General features: G+C 36.7%; 1 pseudogene; it reads left to right on the top strand.

The window, feature by feature from the left end:
• Nucleotides 1-7868, top strand: part of LOC136278997 (proline dehydrogenase 1, mitochondrial-like) — a 9718-nt pseudogene extending 1850 nt beyond the window's left edge.
• Nucleotides 7869-21060: the final 13192 nt, after the last annotated feature.

Raw genomic sequence — 21060 nt, 5'->3', positions numbered from 1 at the left:
ATGGTGATGGTAAGTTTAAGATATTTGATTCTCATGGTAGAGATATGGTCTGCCCCATCCTCAAGGAACTTGTGTACTGTCAGAAGTTAACACCTTAAGTGAGGCGATAAACTATTTTCAAGGTCTTTATCAAAATCCAAATGTTTATTTGAACTCAAAGGTGTACATATTAATGAAAAACAATGTGATATGAGAGATATTTCTGATCAACAGTTGTCAGCTGTCCCCCTCAAAGCAAATCGTGTAGATGCTGAAATTACAACCGTTCATATTCCCTCGTTATTCTGTTGTGCCACATCTTTTTATAGCATTTATTTTTCCATTATCAAATATTGTGGATATTGGAATTCACAGACTCTAGATTGAATCACTGATTATGCAAACAAGTTTTACAAAGAAAAACTCAATGGCAATAACCATCCACTGACTATCAACAATTTCCCAAGGACACTTCAAATATATGAAGCAGATATCAATATTGCCTATAATTTGGAGAAACAAGGAATACTATGATGAAAATCTCTTGGTTGCAAAATATTGCAGGTCCACATAAATTCTAAGAAATTCTTAATATCTTGAATGTGAAGGTTTTAGGAAAAGGAGTAATTTCAGAGGCTTAAAACTTTGGCTCAATAAAAGGTATGCTATACAAAACTTACCAAGAGATAAACATACATGTATATGTTTATAACTTAAAGATCATGAAATTTATAATTCAAACTAATTTTTAGTAAATCTCTACATTAATATGGATTTTCTCATGAACCAGCAGTCTATGTTAAATGGAAATTGCCAATTAATCTAATGTACTCATATCACAGATTTGCTTTCTAACCTCAAAGGACTCTTGGATTCCATGATCATAAAATATTTTTATTGTGATGCAAATTAATGTCTCATGTTCACTGATGTGCCAAAATCATCAAACATTCATTAGCTGTTCCTTGGTACGCAACTTCCACAATAATTAACAATAATTACATTGTATCTAAACTTAAGAAAGTTAGTTAGTTATGAACGTAAGTTACTTCCCTAACCTACATTACTGGTTGCCTTTGTTAGAAAACCTTGGAACAGTCAAGCTCAATTGCCTCAAACACTGTCAGAGACTTTTTGTTGACATTATTTTTAAGTAGAAATTTCATGCCTTAGACAAACAAATTCAACACCTAATTAATCTTTCTTTTTTCATGATTGTTGTTGCTGTTTTTTTCAGTTTTTTTGCTCTATTTTCATGACTAATTGCTGTAATTTGTTTTGCTGTTTTTATTCTTACAAAACATTTCTGTAAGAGTTCCAATACTTGTGGATCATCCACACACTTTGCAAACATTTGGCATGCAGACAAGACAGAGGTAGTCAATGTTCCCTTTAAGAAAAAACACCTTTTAAATGACGTCTTCAAATTACTTTATTTGAAACTCTGATCTGAAAATATTTGTCAACAAGACTTGTTGGTAGTGAGAAGTACAAACCAAGTTTCCTTTCATAACTTAATTTCTTAAATGTCCAAATCACTGAATCTCCCAAAAAATATTACATCTTTTTATTTTTGGTGCAAAATACAAGTCCTTCTTTATATACAAATGAAAAGTGCAAGTCACACTTCAATAATAACAGCTCTAAAGTTTACTTGTTGTTCTTCTCTGTCTGTCAGCTATCAAAAAAATTGTTTTAAACTTCGGACAGTGCATAACTATTTGTGGAACAGAGTTCCAACGCACCTCTGCAATCGCATATAGTTATTTCTGTGTCTTGTACAAATGTTTCTCCTTTGTAAGACGCACTCTGCTCTGTTGTCACCACTGCTTTAAGTTCAGTGGAAACGACTGACTAAGGAATCGTGTTGCTGAACGCTTGCTACGGTTTAGCTTTGTAGATTTAGGTACTGGTACACTGGTATCATCTATGTATCTCTTATACTTCCTGATGTGGTATCCTTCTTTTATAAATATGAGGGTAAAAGACGATTTGTAGTCGCATTCAAAACTGTGATTGACTTGTGTTATTTCTCACCTTTGCCATGAACACAACTCAAGTGAGTTTCGAGTCTTTGTTTCCTCGACAACTTTCGGCCACAAATCGTGCATTTGTAGAACGATCGATTCTTGTCGATTATTTCTACATAGAGTGAGCTCACATCATTATCTATATCACCAAGGTATCCATCGTCTAGAAGCAGAGAACTTGTCGGAGAAGTCAGAATTAAGTTTTGCGCTTCTCTTAGCACTGCAATCGGCACCCAGCGGATTCACTTTGCTAGCCAATGACAAGTCCTAAAAGATCCACGTGATCATGCCCGTGATCGGAATCAAAGAAGACTCCATTTGGCGCCCATCTTTGAATGTACTTTTCATCGGTTGATCGCTTTTCTCGATTGTTTTGCTTAATATAACATTTCTAAAGATAGCTATTATTGTGGTTCAATGGGAAAACGAGAACAGTGTGAGTGTTGTAAAAGAAAAGAAAGTCGTTGGCGCCGTGGAGTTAAAAGAAGGGACAACAGTTGACATCTTGACTGGTACAAACAAGGGTCGAGTGGCCATCTGTAAAGCTATGATTTTGAAAGTTTGTGGTGGGTAAAAATTGCGATATTCGTTACGTGATCAAAATCTTATAAAAGAATAGATGTAACGGGTTGACTTAAGCTTACATAACGCTCGGTGCTACTGAAACTAGAATAATTCAGGGAATCGCAGTTTCTTAAGCTTATGCTTTACGATGAAATAAATCTATCAGTAAGGTTTCAAGATTCCTTTAGTCACGTTTGGGAACATTCAAGATTCATAATAGGAACTGTTATTAAACAAATCTTATTATGTAAAGAAGCCCTCCTTGGTAAAAACAAAATAATGTATTCAGCCCTTTTTTAATAAAATCTATGGGAGAGATGTACTAACTCCAATATCAAGGCACTAAATATGACAGAGATTTCTCAATTTGAGAATCCAATGAATGTCCTTTTCCTTATAGCCATCTTAAAGGCCTGGTCTGGGCTTTAAATATATATATATAATTTTTTTTCAAATTCAGATGTCATGGAATCCAGATACAAAATGGTCAAGCTTCTTGTAGACAACCTCATTCAAGGCCAACTCATTGTGAGCCCAGGGAAAAAATACAAACAGCAGCTAAGTTTGCAGTTTAGGATAACTTCATTCTAATTTAATGTTACAGGTACCACAAGATTTTAATTAAAAAATCAATTTTATTTATCTGTAATTTACCCTTTCACTCCCAAGAGTGCTTGGTTTTCAAATTTAATTTAAGATATTGTATTTTATGGAAAAGAATCAACAGATTTTATTCACAATTTGTGTCAATCCAAATTTAATGATTGATTAGGACTATTTTATATGAATAGCTGTAATTGAGGATTAATCCGTGTGAAGTTTTCAAGAAAAGAGAAATAAATAAAATTCCATCCTAATATTACCACATGTTGATGTTAATAATTAATCAAAAATATTTTACATGTAGGCCTTAATTAAGCTTGTAAATAAATTTCATTGAATACTTGAATTTTAGCTGGGTTTTTTTAATTTAAAGTATTTATTTTATATCATTAGCCTGAAATTTTTGCTTGAAATTCCCAGTAATTCTTAAACATTCCTAAAAATTCCTGAAAATTCCCAGAAATTCCTAGGAATTTTTTAGATTTACAGCTTTTCAGGGAAAGTCATTGGTTCTCTGAGTTGGAATTCCTAGGAATTCCAAGTCCTGTTGGCTATAAACTTGGAATTTCTGGGAATTTCTAAGAATTTCTAGGTTTTTAGGACCAGAGTTGTTATTGTTGGGAATTCCTAAGAATTCCTAGGAATTCCCAGTCCGAATTTACCGTGAAAATTCACACCTTTATTCCTAGGAATTCCAAAATCCATTTTGCAAGGGTACCTTGCTCACATGGTCTAGTTTCATTATTTCATGCTTAAATTATATCTAATCTACACTCATGTATTGACCAATGAGGGCACACATGGTATCTATTCAACTATTTTGTAAATAATTGGTAATGTTCATTTTGTCAGGCATGCATAAATTGCAATGTGTGATTGGTGATTGATGCAGGGCAGATGTATCTACAGGCAGCAATCAGTCAGTTGGTGTTAGTACTTCAGTACAAATACAATAGAAACAACCCCTGGGTTTACAAGGTTGATTTACTATCTTAGTGGAACTCAGAAAACCATTAACACTGGAGATATTTATGAAATTTCATTGAACAAACCAATCAGGCTTGGGAAAACAAACAGTAACTTAAGGATAAATTAATTTGTGGTTTCATAACATTCCTCATTTGCACTGTGATTGGTCTTTATAAAACAAACATTTCACACATATTTCAGGTGTTCATGGTTTTCTGAGGTTGCAAGAAAATTTTCTGTGATACAGAAAGGAAATTTAACATTCAATAGGATATGATGTGTAAATTGCAGTCTACTGCTTTTACAAAATAACCTTCCAATTTCTATGGTTAACTACCAGTGCAATAAACAACAGGTTTTTGACCAATCAGGGTGCTTGTAGAAGCTCTGCTATTTTATTGTATTACTTAGTATAACACAGTTTCGTAAATAAAAGGACACTTACGACAGAGTGGTGGCAAATTTGGAATTGATGCAAAGACTAGGGTTCCACTTTGGTGCTAAGATTGTTCATAGAGCATACATGACGATGGAGAGGAATCAAGCAGCTGATATGGGTTATGATGACCCAATACATAACAGCTACGAGGATACTTGTAGAATGTATGATCAGGTAGCAGACACTATGTTACACTTGGCAAGTCAGACTCCAGCAGAAGTCATGATAGCCTCTCATAATGAAGATCAGTCAAACTTGTTGTTCAAAGGTATTTTTGAAAAGTGTATAATTTTATGCTACTCATTAAAAATGAAGTGTTCAAGAGCTCTCATGAACAGTGATGACATATTTGCTGAAAATTCACCTCTGAGCCTTATTTGAAGTAAATTTTCGTGAATCTTTGTCACTACCTGGACATTTTAATGTAGATATTGTTTTGATCTCAATGTGTTGGGAATGCTTTCCTCCTAATATTGACCAGTGTGCCACACAATGAAATTGGGGCTTGGGGGTGAAATTGGGTATTCCAACTTGCAGCATGCATGCATGCATGCAACATGCAAATGCAGCATGTTGGTATCTTGTCAACATAAGAGACTGTACGATAGCTAGAGAGAGGATAAGGAATTTAACATAGCATGTAAGAGAATAGTGGTGAAGATGATAATGACTTAATGAGAACATTGTCAATGGCAATGATACTGGTTGTTGAGAGGCTCCCTAGCCCTCATGATAGTAATCCACAATGAGTAATATGCAATTAAAAAGAATTGCAGCACTGCAAGTAAATTTGTGTACACATCAGCCTCGACCAGAAGCTATTTAATTTGATAACATATTCTTTGCTGATATAATATAACATATATCAAAATTTTGGAACAGAATGAAAGAACTTGGCATTGCACAGGATGCAGGGAAGATTTCATTTGGACAACTGAATGGGATGTGTGACCAGGTCTCTTTCTTATTAGGTGAGGGGCATACAGTGATAGACAAGTTATAAAGCCATCTAGGAAAAGTCTGTTGAACCAAAGTTTAAAGCTTGGGATATGCAACAGTGTCAAAAACATTTAGGTTTATCATTGCAAAATCTGAATTTTTGTTGATTTAATGTGATAGGGGAAAAGAGTGTGTCAAGGTAATTTCTAGTCAAAGGCTGGGTTAAATCACCTTCTGTGAAGTGCTGCCATTGTTACCAATGCTTTCCTGGGTCTGCAAGGCAACCTCTTGGCCTTAATCAAGTAAACAAATAAATAAGGGAACAAAACCCTTTAAACTGAGGTGAAAATAAATCTTAGAGTGCAAGATTGCAAAAATCAAAACGGATTTAAATCAGGAATACCTGTCATAAATGATGAAATAAAGTCCGAGTTCATGTGGGGATGCATTGCTGTATATTGTGAAAAGAGGCCTTTCCTCCTGCACAAGGGGTGGCAGGTCTGTCAAATTCAAGAGCAATTTTCCATCCATGTTTAATTTAAAAACTCAAGTTTAATTTTTCCTTTACTACTACAGGGCAGAAAGGCTTCAATGTGTACAAGTCAGTACCTTATGGCCCTGTGGGTGAAGCACTTGCTTATCTTGGGCACAGAGCCACTGAGAATGGAGTTGTTATCAAAAGAACAGAAAAGGAGAGATCTCTCTCATAGCAAGAGTTCAGAAGAAGAATCACATCTCTAGCTCATTAATGTGAATAACACCATCTTCTGACTAATTTCAAAAATTTCTTTCCTTGGCATAGCTGTCTTTTTAAGGTAGTGAGGAATAACCAACATATACTATCAGTGAATGAGCCAAAAGTTGGAGAGGAAATATAAAAAAAATAGCATAGCTGCACAGTTTTGGTATTACCAACAATAATCAGCTGTGGTTTATTTGCTACTTTTTATAAAGCACTCTCAAGGGTTTGAATCCATGATGCAGACAAAATCATAACTGACAGGAATTTCATGTTACTCAAGAATACAGTTCATACTTGGTCTTTTCTGACTTCAAGTAGCTCTATATATGTAACTTAGAGAAAACATTTATGGAGAAATAAACTTGCATTTGCTGAAAAACTTCCATTCATAGCTAGATGTTTTTAGTATATCTAAAGATTCCAAAGAAATTACACCACACCCTCAGCTGCAAGCAATGCTTCTATAAACATATGTTAAGAATACTTCTACTCCAATTGAGTAATGGTTGGTGAAATATCCCACTGGAGTTCCACTTTTAGGACAATATGCTTTTCACTTCAAATCAAGAAGTGTTAACTGAATTCATGACCTTTCCTACTGTCGTGGGGCTTTTCAATGTTTTTCGAAAGGTGGTCAGCTGTAATTCATGCTTAAAATTTAAAATAGGTTTTGAATTTACTTGCTCAAGAACTTAATTCAGGGCTACTTTTTTAATAGATTGCATCTCATTGCAGGTTAAAATTGAAGGAATCTGCATTAAAACAACTGAGATTCATGCCAAGATACAAAGACTTACATTTATACTAGGCTAGCTTAATTGTGTTTTGAACATTCTGGCTTGGCAAGACACTCAAACTCCCATCCATTTAAGAGTTTAACCCTTTAATTCTTTTGAGTGACCAAAACAGAATTTCCCCTTACAAAATATCAATACAATATCAGGCAGACAAGTGATGAGAATAAAAAAAATATATATTAAATTGTGAATTATAAGTTGATCAAATACCAAATTCTCAAAATTAACATCACAAGAACTGTATGGCAGACAGTGAGGAGAATTGCTAATGAGATCTTGGGAGTTAAAGGGTTGAATGGGTAGTTAATGCAAGTGCCTGATATAACTGTATGGTACAGCTGATGAAACAAATTGTATAGAAATGGTACTGCTTGTGTCACACAAGTAAAATGTATTAAGGGGACAATCATTTAAAAATGAGTTTTCCCTCATAACTTTCATAATAGTTAAGCTTTAGAACAAATTAATCATAATCATTGTACATAGTGTGTGGTTTTATAAAAATCAGAGCCACAAAAAGAACAGATTAAATATTGAGAGCTTGATATTGTTTTAAGTCACATGTTACAATTTGTTTTGTGAACTCCCTAAAGACCTGTTTGTTCATGAATATGGGATTAAAACCTTGTGAATAAAGCAAACATAATGCTCTCAAGAAATGATAATCTTTATTTAATCATTAAAGTATTTAAAAAGATGAGGGTTTGAGGGAAATTATTTTCACACTGGAAAGAATAATGTAATTATACATCATGGATCCATTAATGTAAAGTGAATGTAAATAAACAATTTTATAACATCCTATGCCTTGCACTGTACTATTTCTAACTACTACTGACAACAAGAAAATTGCTGTCCCTGGTTTTACAGAGGCAAACACACAGATAAGTTTATCTACTTGCAAGGGCGAACTCAAACAACTCAAATTGGTTCTCATATTCCTGAAAGGTTAGATTCTACCTGTGGAGTGCCTCAGGGTTCTGTTCTATATAGGCCCACTGCTTTTTTTGTTATGAAAATGACATACAGGAATCATCAGATAAGCTTAATTTTTACCTTTTTGCAGATGATACAAATATCCTTTTTGCTGATAAAAATCTGAAATCGTTGGAACTCTACATAAATCAAGAACTTAACAAAGTATATGATTGGTTAACTGCAAACAAATCGACCTTGAATATTAAAAAAAGCAATTTCATCATATTTTGCCCTGCCCAAAGGAAACTGTCTTATCAACCTAAAATTGTGATATTTGATAACAAACAGAACAAGAAGACAGCTCTGGAGCATAAAGATTATGTCAAATATCTCAGGATTTTAATTGATAAAAATTTGTCTTGGAAACACCATATTGACCATATAATCATTAAAGTAAGCAGAACCATAGGATTAGTCACAAAATTACGACACTTTCTGCCAATGCACACTCTCTTAAATATATACCAAGCTCTTATAGCTCCTTACTTAACATACGGTCTGACAGTATGGGGTCAGGCTTGTAAATCTTACCTTGACAAGCTCCTAAAGTTGCAGAAACGAGCTCTTTGCTTTATCTACTTTTCTGATCATAATGAGCATGCAATTCCTTTATTTGTTGATGCTCGTATCTTACCGCTAAAATTTGTTATTATGAATCTATAGCTAATTTGATGTTTGATGTTTGAAACAGAACAGCTCCATCCAATATTCAAGATCTATTTCAAGATATATCTAATGTTCATTCTTACAATTTCTGCCTCTAATAACTTCTATACCAAACCTTCTAGGTTATTCATTCAAGAGAATTCCTTCTCTTGAATAGGAGTAAAAGTGTGGAATGCAATACCTCAAGCATTAAGAAATCTTTCCAAAAATGCATTTAAAAGAAAACTCAAACAAATTTTATTCAACATATTAGGTTCACAAGACTCTTATATAGATTTATCTGAGATTAGACAAAATGTAAAATCCTGGTAATACTTCTGATCTGTCCTGACTATTTTTATAAACAGTAGCTGTACCTTTAATATTTTAAATTTTGTCACTGTAATTGTTTTTCTTGTTGTTATTCAATACTGTCTCTTTCCCCTCTACTTTATTAGTTAATTTCTGTTTTTAATATATTTTTGTAATTTGGCTATTAAGGCATGGCCCACCTAGATTAGCCTTTGCTAGTTGCAGGCATGCCCTTTCCTGTAAATTTAATTGTAAATTAATAAAATGTGTGTGTGTATCCAGAATAATATGTAGGCTTTTTTCCAGTGTGCTACGAAAATCCTTTTCGTTATTGGGAAAAAAGACAAATAAAGTACAAGAGCCAAGGTAAAGTTATGAAGGATCCTCTATAAAGACATTAAATAGTTTTTGCACCATAACTCCATTTAGAAGAAAATAGGAGCAAGAGTGGTACATGCCTGAAGACAATACACCATTTTAAAAAAGTGGAGAGCATTTATTGTGAAAAAATAGGATGATTATGTGAAGTATTCTCTACAAGGATTAACTTGACCCAATACTGTTTGAGCATAAAAACGCTGCAACTGCTTTGTTTAAAAGAAGACAAGAGGAACAGAATGTTTTAATAAGCCATCAATTTTCAGGACAAGGGCAACGCCTTTCTAAGAACTATGTATGTGGTTAGATGATAACTAATTTAGCATATTAGGGAAACAGAACATGCAGAATATTCAGCAGCATTCCATTGAAAAACAGGAAAAAATAAGGATATCAGGCAGAGCAACTAAATGGTCCCACATAACAACTCAAACTGATTTGCTTACATCCTTCAAGCTTTACTTTTTAAATAACAAACTTTTAAGGACTATTCAATGACTATTCATTTGGAGCTATACAAACAGACATATCTTCAAATTTGGCAAAGGTTTAAATATCATACTTTTTTGCTGTCTGACTTATAGCCACTTACTAGAAGCATAGGGCTGCATATGGCTGTCACTTTCATTTGTGAAAAGCCTCCTTCTTTTAAAAGTCTTGACCAAAACAAGATGTGAGATTTAAAACAGCTGTAAGAACTAACATATGGCAAGGTAGTGCAAGAAAAGGAACTTTATGATAGAAAAAATAATTTATTTATCACATGTCCCTAGGCCTACCATCAAATTCAAAGTTACCCTTGTAGATGGGGTAACAGAAAAGAAGTGTGGAAGTATTAAAACAGGTCATACCCAACCTAAATAAAGGGCGTCAACTCTCTCTTAGAGACCTGTTGTGAAGTTGTTTTAGTAAGTTATCATTTACCTGTCTTTTCAATAGAGTCAAGTATGGCATTTCCATTTCTATCAAACATAGCTTCCCTGCAAGAGTAATTTTCCTTGAATTAATAGTTGTTTTTAATTGCTCTTAATATGTCTAGTATATAAAGATATGCATTCAAAAAATAACTGGGCAGTAAATACAATCATAGTGACTAGGGAGATATCAATTATTTGTAATAGATAGCAAATGTTAGTATACCATATATTAAAAGAGTGGATAGCTAGCACAGTGGTGCACTCCGATTGGCTATTCAAACTCTTAAAGACCTTTGCTATTCACCGCTGAGCAACTCTCATGAGACTTGCATCCAAAAATATTGTAATCGTTGTGGGAACGAATGAGTTAAAATCATCTTTTTGTGCTAAATTATCTCACTGGCTTTGCAGCTCAGTAAATATCTACTACCAACTACCTCCACTCCTGTGAATAGTTATTACAGATCCAGTTATGAAAGATCCTCTTCATTAGGGATGCATAACATTGTTCCTATTCCACATTCATGCAGCTCTCTTATTGTGTTCTGTATAGCTGGTAGAGTCTCCCCAGCCACAAACTGGCTATACATGGTATTGCGTAGTAAAAATTCAAACAGTGTTCTTCCCAGCACCTGTCGACCAAAAGACATAAGCTGTTGAAATGAAAAGAAAAATAGACAGTTATACTCAGCACTGCCCTAGGGATGCTAATGAAGACAAGAGGGGAAGGGAAGAGTATTTACTCTTGTCTGACCATAAAACCAGGAACTGGCCATTTATTATTTGAGGGTAGGGTGGTTCTAGTGCACTCTTATTTTCCTCAGCATAATTTCCGTTTGGCTTGTTTGTACCAGTGCTTAAGTAGTGTGACCCCCCCCCCCCTTAAGAGTGAATTGTTATTGGTTTGTCCCTTCAGTGCTGTTTTCTTTTGCAGAAAGTAAAATGTAATACACAGAAAACCATGACCCCTTGAAAATGATCACAGAATTTTCTGCAGTCCCTCATTTTCAGGTTCTCAAGGTTTGACCCCATCTCCATTTGTACCAGCTCAACCCCCTCCCCTGCCAAGAATGTGACCATTTCCTTCGACAGTCTACGAGTATCAAAAATTATAAAATGCCAAAGGAACCCTTATTTTCAGACCTCACAGTCAGCTCCCATCTCAACTCCTTCAACCTTAACTCCAAGAAGTGATTAACATGCAACTTCTCCTTATGATATCTATACGTTATCCAGGACACAGGTGATGAGAATACTCAAAGGTATCAGCTAGAAGTGGTCAATTTGATCAAATACCAAATTCTCAAAACAGATTTTCGAGGAAATCTCTAGCTGCTAGAGAGGAGAATTTACCATTGGATCATAGGAGACAAAGGGTTAACCACACCAGACGTTGCAATACGGTCATGAAAACTCTAGCTTTTTCCCACCCAATTGGCTCACAGAGTAACACTGTGGTGGAGAAGGAGAGACCTAGTGGGATTCCGACTGCTGTGGTTGGGGTTAAATTCCCGAGCGGATTGCACGCCGTGCAGTCTTTTGACCAGGGGTTATTTATCCAGATTTTCTTCTTGTCCTTTCTCCACGAGAATCAAACTCGGCTTTGATTTTCTTTCATATATAACGTTCGACGTCACAAATCGCAAAAATTGCGTGTTTTTAGCATTTCACTTTCATTCCATAATCTCATGTTAAGATAACGGAACGCGCAAAATAAGCGACGGCACTATGCTACAAAACAGAGCAAAAATACGCACGCAAAGCGTAGTAACGGAAAAGCCGCGCTAAACGAACCTTACTTGAGTTGCTTGCCTTTCAAAGCGAAAGTTGTCATGTGATCCTCAGTTAAAGTTCTAAAACTGGAGGCCAAAAAATTAGAAAGTGAAATAGTCATGGATAATTATCACCTTATTCGAAGGATTTTTGAATCATTTAATACGAGCGTGCAATTTGCTAATAATTTTTCCTCGTCCCCACGTATGGGGCTCGGGTAAATACCTCGCAGCTCGCAGAAAGACATCACACGTATTCACATACGAACCACCATACTTTTTTTTTTCACACAATATCGTAGGAACAGAGCTTTAAGACAGAAAGAGAACGCAGTATATGGGTTGTTTTTTTTCGCGGCAAAAATTCTGGTCTCCAAGAGAGTAGAAAGGAATTCTACCAAAGGAGTAGAATTTGTTTATCAAGAAAAAAAAACAAAGTCCGAGAAAGTTACCCAGTCAGTGATTCTCCTCGTATATATTTGCAAACAACAAGTTAAACGGAATCATCCCTGGCCATGCGTTAAAGATCAGTTGAGAGAATGCGTAAGTACTAGAACATGGAATGACCTAAAACCACCTACAACCACCTACAACCATCTACAACCACCTCAAAAATTTCAACAACCACCTCAAAAACATCAACAGCCACTCGCAAACTATCTAAAACCATCTGAAACAAGGCATAAATGTCCAAAATAAAGACAATATGTCACGTATATGAAATACGAGAATCGAACAAAACCTCCACCTCCCCCTGAAATCTTACTCTCCCTGGTCCCATGTATAATCAACCATCTCACGAAATGAAATGCGATAGCATGCTAATTATTTTACATTCTCTCAGTAGCAAAAGACTTAAAGAACTTTACAAAATAAACTAACAAGTTACAAAAAACAATAAATAGGGAATAACACATGGGCGCGCGTAGATCTGGAATTTTGTCTTTGAATGTTTAACTCGATAGTGGGCGCAGCGAACGAGTGAGATGTCGAGTTGAACACGAGAAGAGAAATTCCATATCTGCTAGCAACCATGTATCATTTTGTTTATCATATGAACACAATAGCCCTTCTCTGGGTAGAAAAGCCGACCTCATTAATGAATGAAAATAAATGAATCGACAATCCTCGAATAACAATCATAGAGTGCGTAGGCACTGGGCTTTAAGATGGAAAAATGCTTTGAATCATGATTACAAAAACTTCCATATCTACGCGCGCCCATGTATTATTCCCTATTTATTATTTTTTGTAACTTGTTAGTTCATTTTGTAAAGTTCTCTAAGTCTTTTAATACTGAGGTAATAAAAAATATAATTGGCATGTTCTCGCATTTCATTTCGTGAGATGGTTGATTATACATGGGACCAGGGAGAGTAAGATTTCAGGGGGAGATGGAGGTTTAGTTCGATTCTCGTATTTCGTGCACGTGCATGTTGTCGTTTCGCCTTATTTTAGACATTTATACCTTGTTTTAGATGGTTTTAGATAGTTTGCGAGTGGCTGTAGATGTTTTTGAGGTGGTTGTTGAAATTTTTGAGGTGGTTGTAGGTGGTTGTAAGTGGTTGTAGGTGGTTTTAGGTGGTTTTAGGTCGTTCCATGTATTAGTACTTACCTGAGAGTGACCGAATTGAAAGCCGACTTTCAAAGCGCTGTTCTGCTACTTCAATAACAAATCAGATTCTGAACAGAAAAAAAAAATGTTAAAACAGAAAGGGACACGAGGAAAAATTATGTAGGCTGACTATTTTGATAAGTGAAGTGATCTCGGTAGAAAAGTGGGAAGTATATGTGTGTGCCATTCAGTCAAAACTTGAAAAAGAAATCTGTAACTGGAGAGCAAAATATGAAAATCTTGAGGAAGAAAAGGAGAAACTGGCCGAAGAAATTCCAGAGAAAAGGAAAGAACAAGAAAACTAGACAATGAATATCAACAACTGACCAAGTACATTGACAGGTTACAGAATGAAAACTTGGGGATTCACAGAGGAGCTGGAATTCCAAACCTCAAAACAAAACAAGCACAAACAGAAAATTAGAAGAACTAAAGACTCAAGCACAGAAGGCACTTAATCTAGTAGAAATAATTGGCCTGCATTTACAGCTTTTGAAACTTAAAGACCCTAACAGTACTGATAGTTTTTCTCAACTACAAATTCTCCCAATCCACAGTCAGAACATGGTAGTGTGGCTTCCCCAAAATCAAAATATGAATAATTTCATCCTGATTACAAAAACACAGTGGAGAGCATACTCTTTTTAAAGTAAATTTTCACATTTGCATTCAATGTTGAATGAACAGTTACTGAGGTAGGTGAAATGTATGTGTACGTTTCACTTACAAAGCAACGTGCCTCAACAGATTTGAATGTACACTTACAAAGATTTACGTACACAGCCAACAAAGTTGAAATTTTACAGATTTGAAGGTACACTTTCAAAGATGAATGTACATTTAAAAAGTTTATGAGCCTTTTAAATACAGAATTAAATATTCACTTGTAAAAAAGTTGTACATACTAAGAAAGATGAATGCACACTTGAAATTGAATGTACTTACTGATCACTTACACTTAGCATATCTATCTCAAAATTTGTATAGAATATTTCCCACTGTCTCATGCAAAAGTCATAATTTTTATTTCATCTGAAAAGAGCATATTAGGAGAATATTTCTTTTATTTTGAAATCACGTGTATGATTACAGATCAAATTGCACTCTGTTTGGGCCGACTAGCGGCCAAGCACGAATTGTGGACTTATATTAGGTCACATGATCAGTAGCACATGTTTTAGTGCAAGAGTAATTTCGTGTCAGGACCTTGGGTGCTGTGTTCATTTTGATTGTTGAAGTTTTGTGCTTTTCCTACCCGTTTATCGCATAGAAATATGTAAGTACATGTGCCTCGTTTTGCAGTTTTGCTTTCGCCCAGTGAGTTGTTAATTTAGGTTCTCGTTTTCAGTTTTTACCGTAGGTGTACGAAGATCAAGTCAAAACAACACGCAATGTCAAATGGTGAAAATGTTTAAATTTAAAAGAAGGTTTACTCAATCATGGAATGACTTGTATTGGTCCGGCTACGCGTAAAAGAGTTCTCTGCATATCGTCCCCAACACACTCTGCTCAGTTCAATTACAGCAATTAATTTTATTAAAGTAGCTCTTCATGATTCAATCATTTAAAGCCACTTTAGTTAAATTAAAAGAAATTTTCTCCTGATATGCTCTTGGCAACCAAGTAGAAATCCCACCCATACCCATTTCATAATTCTTTGGGGACCAAGAAATATACGTTTTACCCGTCATAGGGTAAAAAACCTTCATTCCTTGGCCATGAGAATCCACCCAGGAATCTCACCCAAGAGGAAAATGAATAGCATTGAAATCATCTTTTTCAAAAAATGTCCATCTCTCCCTCGACACTCCCTTACCAGCAAACAAGAAACGAAAAACATTCCCGAATAAACAACCTTACAGGCAAACGTGACCGCGATATCAAGTGCCGTTCGACAGCCATCCTAAAAGAACACACATTTTCTGGAATTATTGCAACGTCCGGCTTGGCCTGTTGATAGTTCCTCGCATCGAGGTAAGATACCCTCCTCTGGCTCCCACGAGGCTTCGTAAGGCAAATAGCCCTTCCATTGCACCAAGTATTCTACCTGATTAAATGAAAGGGAAAAAAAAGCCTGTGCTGATTTCGACTGAATTCAGTTTAAAATATATAAACACAAGCGAGCACATGCGAAGACAGGCACTACAGCCAAACACTTACCGTTTCATCCTTTTCCCGTCTTTCGACAAGCCTTTCGACTTCCCAGTAAGTCGATCTTCTGTTCTAGATTAATTTCTTTGGCTGGACAAAGTCGGCAACCGCAGATGAAATTGCATTTAACATCAAAAAATACCCTCTCTAAAGTCTCTCGCGCGACGCTATTTTGGTTTAATTAAAGTGGTTACTTTAACAAAGGGACCAATCACACGCTAGCTTTCTTGACAGGCTGTCATGTGTGCTGGCGCGCAACAGGAATAAGCACCACTCACTTTGGTTCGGAATCTCAGGTTATGCTGATTCTACGAATTCAACGAAGCTCTTTAAGGTAGTGTCGATGGCTTTACGGTAATTATTCCTTGTCAAGAGTTAGAATGAATCGTCGAACGGTCTACTGACGTTTGTTTGTCACTTTTTCAGCGTTAACTCCTCTTGTAAAGAGCCACTTTAACTTGTCTCGGCCGTTTATGGTTCGTTTAATCTATTTGCTAATGTATTCACAGTGGCTCATAGAAACAGAGGTGATACAAATGTAGACACTAAATAAAGTCGTCCTCATTCTTATTCGAATGCGAAGCACTGTCTCTAATTGCTGCGTCAAGATCTTCTTTTGAACTCAAATGTTGCCCAAGGTTTCAGTAGGCGATCCTTCGTAACGTTAATGCTTTGAAAACGTATGGTAATGACAGCCATGATGGTAACAAAGTGATCTGAATATTGAAAAACGGGGGTATAAAGTTCCCGAAGAAAATGTGGTACTGAGTCGATGGGGTGTATCACAGCCGAGTTGGTGATTTAAATTGACCATCATAAAGAGTTTAGAATCTCTTAACGATTTTTAAGAATCTCTTAACGATGGCCAAGTTACGTTATCCACTCGAGTTATCTCTTGATCTGAATATTACTTGGTGTGTAATTAGGCTGTAAAATTTCCCCGATGTAATGTCAAATGGAATTCGTCTGCATTAGCTCGCTTTATCACGAGGGAGTACTAGCTTTAAGCAATTTTTATCGTTTTGCGAGGCGAATATAACCGCTCTTCTGCACAGGTTACCGACAAAATCAGAGAACAGCTTACCTTTTGGTTCACGTGGTATGTGTTTGATTCTCCCACAAGGGAAACCTAATGTAATTCGCTACTTTGCCAGACGTGTTCAATATTTCACCCCAAAATTTGCAATCGAATCGAGATAACACGATAGTATCGATCCCTCTTCCACATTCTTTTATAACCATTTAGAGATTTTTTTCCGATGATCGTGTTTTCGTCGAGTGTTGTTCCATTAAGCGAACATACTTCGAAGAATCGCTACGACTGCCTCTCGAGTCGAAGTATTGAATCGAACTTACCTGCATACTATTGCGGACGAAAGTGTCGTAGGAAAATATCTTCAGTACAAACATTGCGCGTAAAATCTCCCCATTCCGTTTAGATTGGTAGGTAGTCTGAAGCTGACTCCATTCGAAAGTTAGTTCAGAGTCTGTTACGCCCTTTCCATTCTCTTGGGCGAATATTACGTCTCGATTTGCCGAGGTAACTTCTGTATTGCTTGAACCTGAGTTGTATGAGTACCAGTTGAGAAAAGCTGAATTTTGCTATTGTGGTTATAATCTGTACGATCGTTTCCCACATTCTATAACTCGACGAGATATTCGATGTTAAGTCAAGAAGACATCGCTAAAAAAATGTTGTTTTGACAAAGTAAGACACCAGTAATTAGCGTGTGTCCTATTCAAATTACGCTACAGTTAGAAACCGCACGCTTGAATGACTGCTCAAGGAATCAGGCGAAACAAGCAGCCTATAGAAATAATGCAACCAGGGTTTTCAACCTGAGTTGTATGAGTACCAGTTTGAGAAAAGCTGAATTTTGCTATCGTGGTTATAATCTGTACGATCGTTTCCCACATTCTATAACTTGACGAGATATTCGATGTTAAGTCACGAAGACATCGTTAAAAAAATGTTGTTTTGACAAAGTAAGACACCAGTAATTAGCGTGTGTCCTATTCAAATTACGCTACAGTTATAAACCGCACGCTTGAATGACTGCTCAAGGAATCAGGCGAAACAATCAGCCTATAGAAATAATGCAACCAGGGTTTTCAGCGAAAACCTCGAACGGCAAACCGGTGGAGCACACGTGATCAAGCCCTGCGGTCACGTTCGGAGTTCTCAACGCGCGTTTTCAACGCCAAGAGGTAGGTTTTCACGTAAGTGATTTACCTGAACGTTTTTTATCCTGAATTTGTTTTTATGCCATGCACAAATCAGAAAGTTATGTAAACCAGTCTTTTTAGAACAAGTTTAGATATATTTTTTAGCGAATGACTGAAAATAGAACTTCTTGTTGCCATTCAAAAATCAAACACTGCTGTTGTCTGGAAATTCAATATGGCACCATCTGGCTGGGTAGACCAATCTCCTGAGTAAGGTCATTAAGGCCTCTATCCCAGCTGCGTGTGTTCGTTGAACGCAAATGTAATGGGATTTCCAATGCAGTTAGGGGGCTTTGCATGTCGTGTTTTTGGAAACTGTCATTGAAGTTAATGTTTTTCATTTGTAGTTCAACGAAAGGCTATCGTGTCCATAACCGAAAAAAAAAGAAAAAAAACAAGGAAACCAACCTAAACATCGTCTCACACTGTATTTCACTCAAGTCATCCAACTTGAGCCGTATATAGTCGGGTTTGCTAGTTTCAGGGAACATGGCATCGACAAGAAGAAGATCGAGGTGGTCTTCATCGCTCGAATCATCTGAAGAACTGCTGTCAAAGGGCAGTGCTACAGTAAGGATGTCCTCAAAATCATACCTTAGAAATGGAGAAAAAAAATTTTCTTTCTTTTTTGCAGATAAATGATCGTTTGAGAACTCCAAAAAATCCTGAAAACGCATCAGCTTAGAAAAACTAACCTTGCAGGGTAAAGACTTGTTTCCATATCTCAAAGTGCCCTTGGACGTGAGGTGCCTGGGAATGAAATTAAATCATTGGAATATAGCGCCGAACTACCGACGATTTACGACTCCGAACGTTCCCTGTTCTTGCTGTGCACGAATTTTATGTCTACTTCGTGTGTGTTTTGAGTCAAAAGTAAACATCTGGCTTAGTAAACATCACATCCAGCATATTTCTGTCGCTTAAGGTTTATTTTGCCGATAAAAAAAGAAATCAAAGACATTAAACCTCAAGGGTGGTTTCAGCTATGGAAACGAGTATCTGCACGACGGATTTGCTTTGTTTCCATAGCTCAAACCGCCCTTGTGCCATTCCAAAATCGGTTTCCGGTTACGGTATTGGAAAAATATTTCGCGCTCTTTTTCAAATTCACCAAAAAGCAATAATCTGATGTCTTAGTATCTTTAGTGGAGTATATTTGGGCAATGGCAGGCGATGCAGATGTTGCATCTCATTTATCGGAAATTTTCGATGTACGTTAATCCAGCAAGTCCAGCTACGTTTACCAATCTTACAAGATCGACGAAATTGTCAAAGAATGGGAGTTGTGTACAAACTCATCGTTCACTCTTTGGGTGGTGGATGACAACTTTGGGAGTATCGGTAAGTCTGGCGATGCAAATAAGCCAAATTCTGTATTATTTTCCCATCTGTTTACTATAAAAGGGGCCCAACTTAATCCTCAGTTGGTCTAGTTCTATAAAGGCACCGGGAAAAGGAACAGCACAATACATCAACAATCAATCTGTTATATTTAAATTTTCTTTTGGAAAAAAAAATATATTACGATGAATTGCTAGTTTTTAGATTACAATGGAAGCTGGCAGGGTATGGGTATGAGCATTTCGTAAGGACAGATTCAATCTGAGAGTCAACACTAACAATGGGCTGGAGCGACAGAACAAGCTCTTCAAATACACCTACCTTAAAAGCCATAGGAACAATAGCCTAAGTGGGATGCTGACGATTCTTATTGAGGAGTTCTTGCCAGATAATTACAACAAGTATGTAGAATTTGAAATTAAATACTTGCCTCATTACTCTACACTGAATATCAGTAACCTGGAGTTTTAAACCAGTACACTCAGTCGGTTGCTAGGAAGCCTACTGTAACTTTCCTCAAAATGCCACAAATGATGTTAGCACCACTCAAAATAAACTGTTTTACTTTCAGAGAAGAATGTGCAATACTGTTCCATGTACCGGCAATATAGCCACAGCATTCCACAATGTCTTATTGATAGGCCTCGGCATCTGGTAAACCACTGCATGGAGAGATTGGATGCTGCTCAAAGCATCCCAGCCAGTGACATCACTGTAGTAGATTCTCTGTTGGGGGAGTTTAAGGTGAAGAGCCAAATGGAGCAGAATGCGGTTTACAGCATCAAATTTGCTGACCAATCCAGCATGCCAGATTGCGATTGCCCTGATTGACTCTAAACCTATTAACCTTGCGAGCATTTCCTGGCCATTTTTCATCATGTGCCTGGCTGGGACTGGACTTATGAAGAAGTTGCACCCAAAGCATGACGTTGCAGATGACCAAACTACCTGTATCACAAATCTAGAGATGCCAGTGTGCCCACCCGACATAACAGAAAATGGTGATAGCATCCTTCCCCTTCCCACCAAACAAAAAACATCACGCACTCAGGCTACCAAATGCAGGAAGGTTCTCAATCACCTTAGAAATCTCACTTTTCTTGTGCATGAGGCGGAACCTTTAACTGCTTTACAAGCCACACTTTTCTTAGCTCTTCTCGAGTTACAACAGTTTGTACTAACAGAAGATGGCATTGCTCTTGAAAATAAAGAGTCTCACCAGGAAGACCAACAGCAGTCATTTCCACCATCGTCCAAAACCCAGGCAAAAGCAAACCCCCTCCCTCAAAGAAAAAGATAGGGAAATAAGTACTCTGGCAGGGTTGGTGAGAAGGCTGGCACAATGAAGAAGACTTACAATGTGCTTTTTGTTCCTGAGCTTGCAGAACCATCAAAAGCCCACATTCCTTTCAGCCATGCCGGACTACCAGTGAGCTCCCCCAAAGCTACCCAAACTCCAGAAGAAGACAGTCACAATCAGCATGCAGCAAAGAAAATGCGAACTGATGACTGCGGTGACAAAGCCACCCCTTCAACTGTACAAGAAAATATTCAAGAACCAAAGATGAACTCAACAGCATTTATAGTAGTAGATGACAATTCACCGGATCCACAGCAATGGATAAAATTTTCAGACAGCATTGTTGACAACACTCACTTCACC

The sequence above is a fragment of the Pocillopora verrucosa genome, chromosome 2 (assembly GCF_036669915.1).
Source record: "Pocillopora verrucosa isolate sample1 chromosome 2, ASM3666991v2, whole genome shotgun sequence".
Taxonomy (NCBI): domain Eukaryota; kingdom Metazoa; phylum Cnidaria; class Anthozoa; order Scleractinia; family Pocilloporidae; genus Pocillopora; species Pocillopora verrucosa.
The sequence above is the reverse complement of the archived record's forward strand: the minus strand, read 5'-3'. Positions and strand labels throughout refer to the sequence as shown.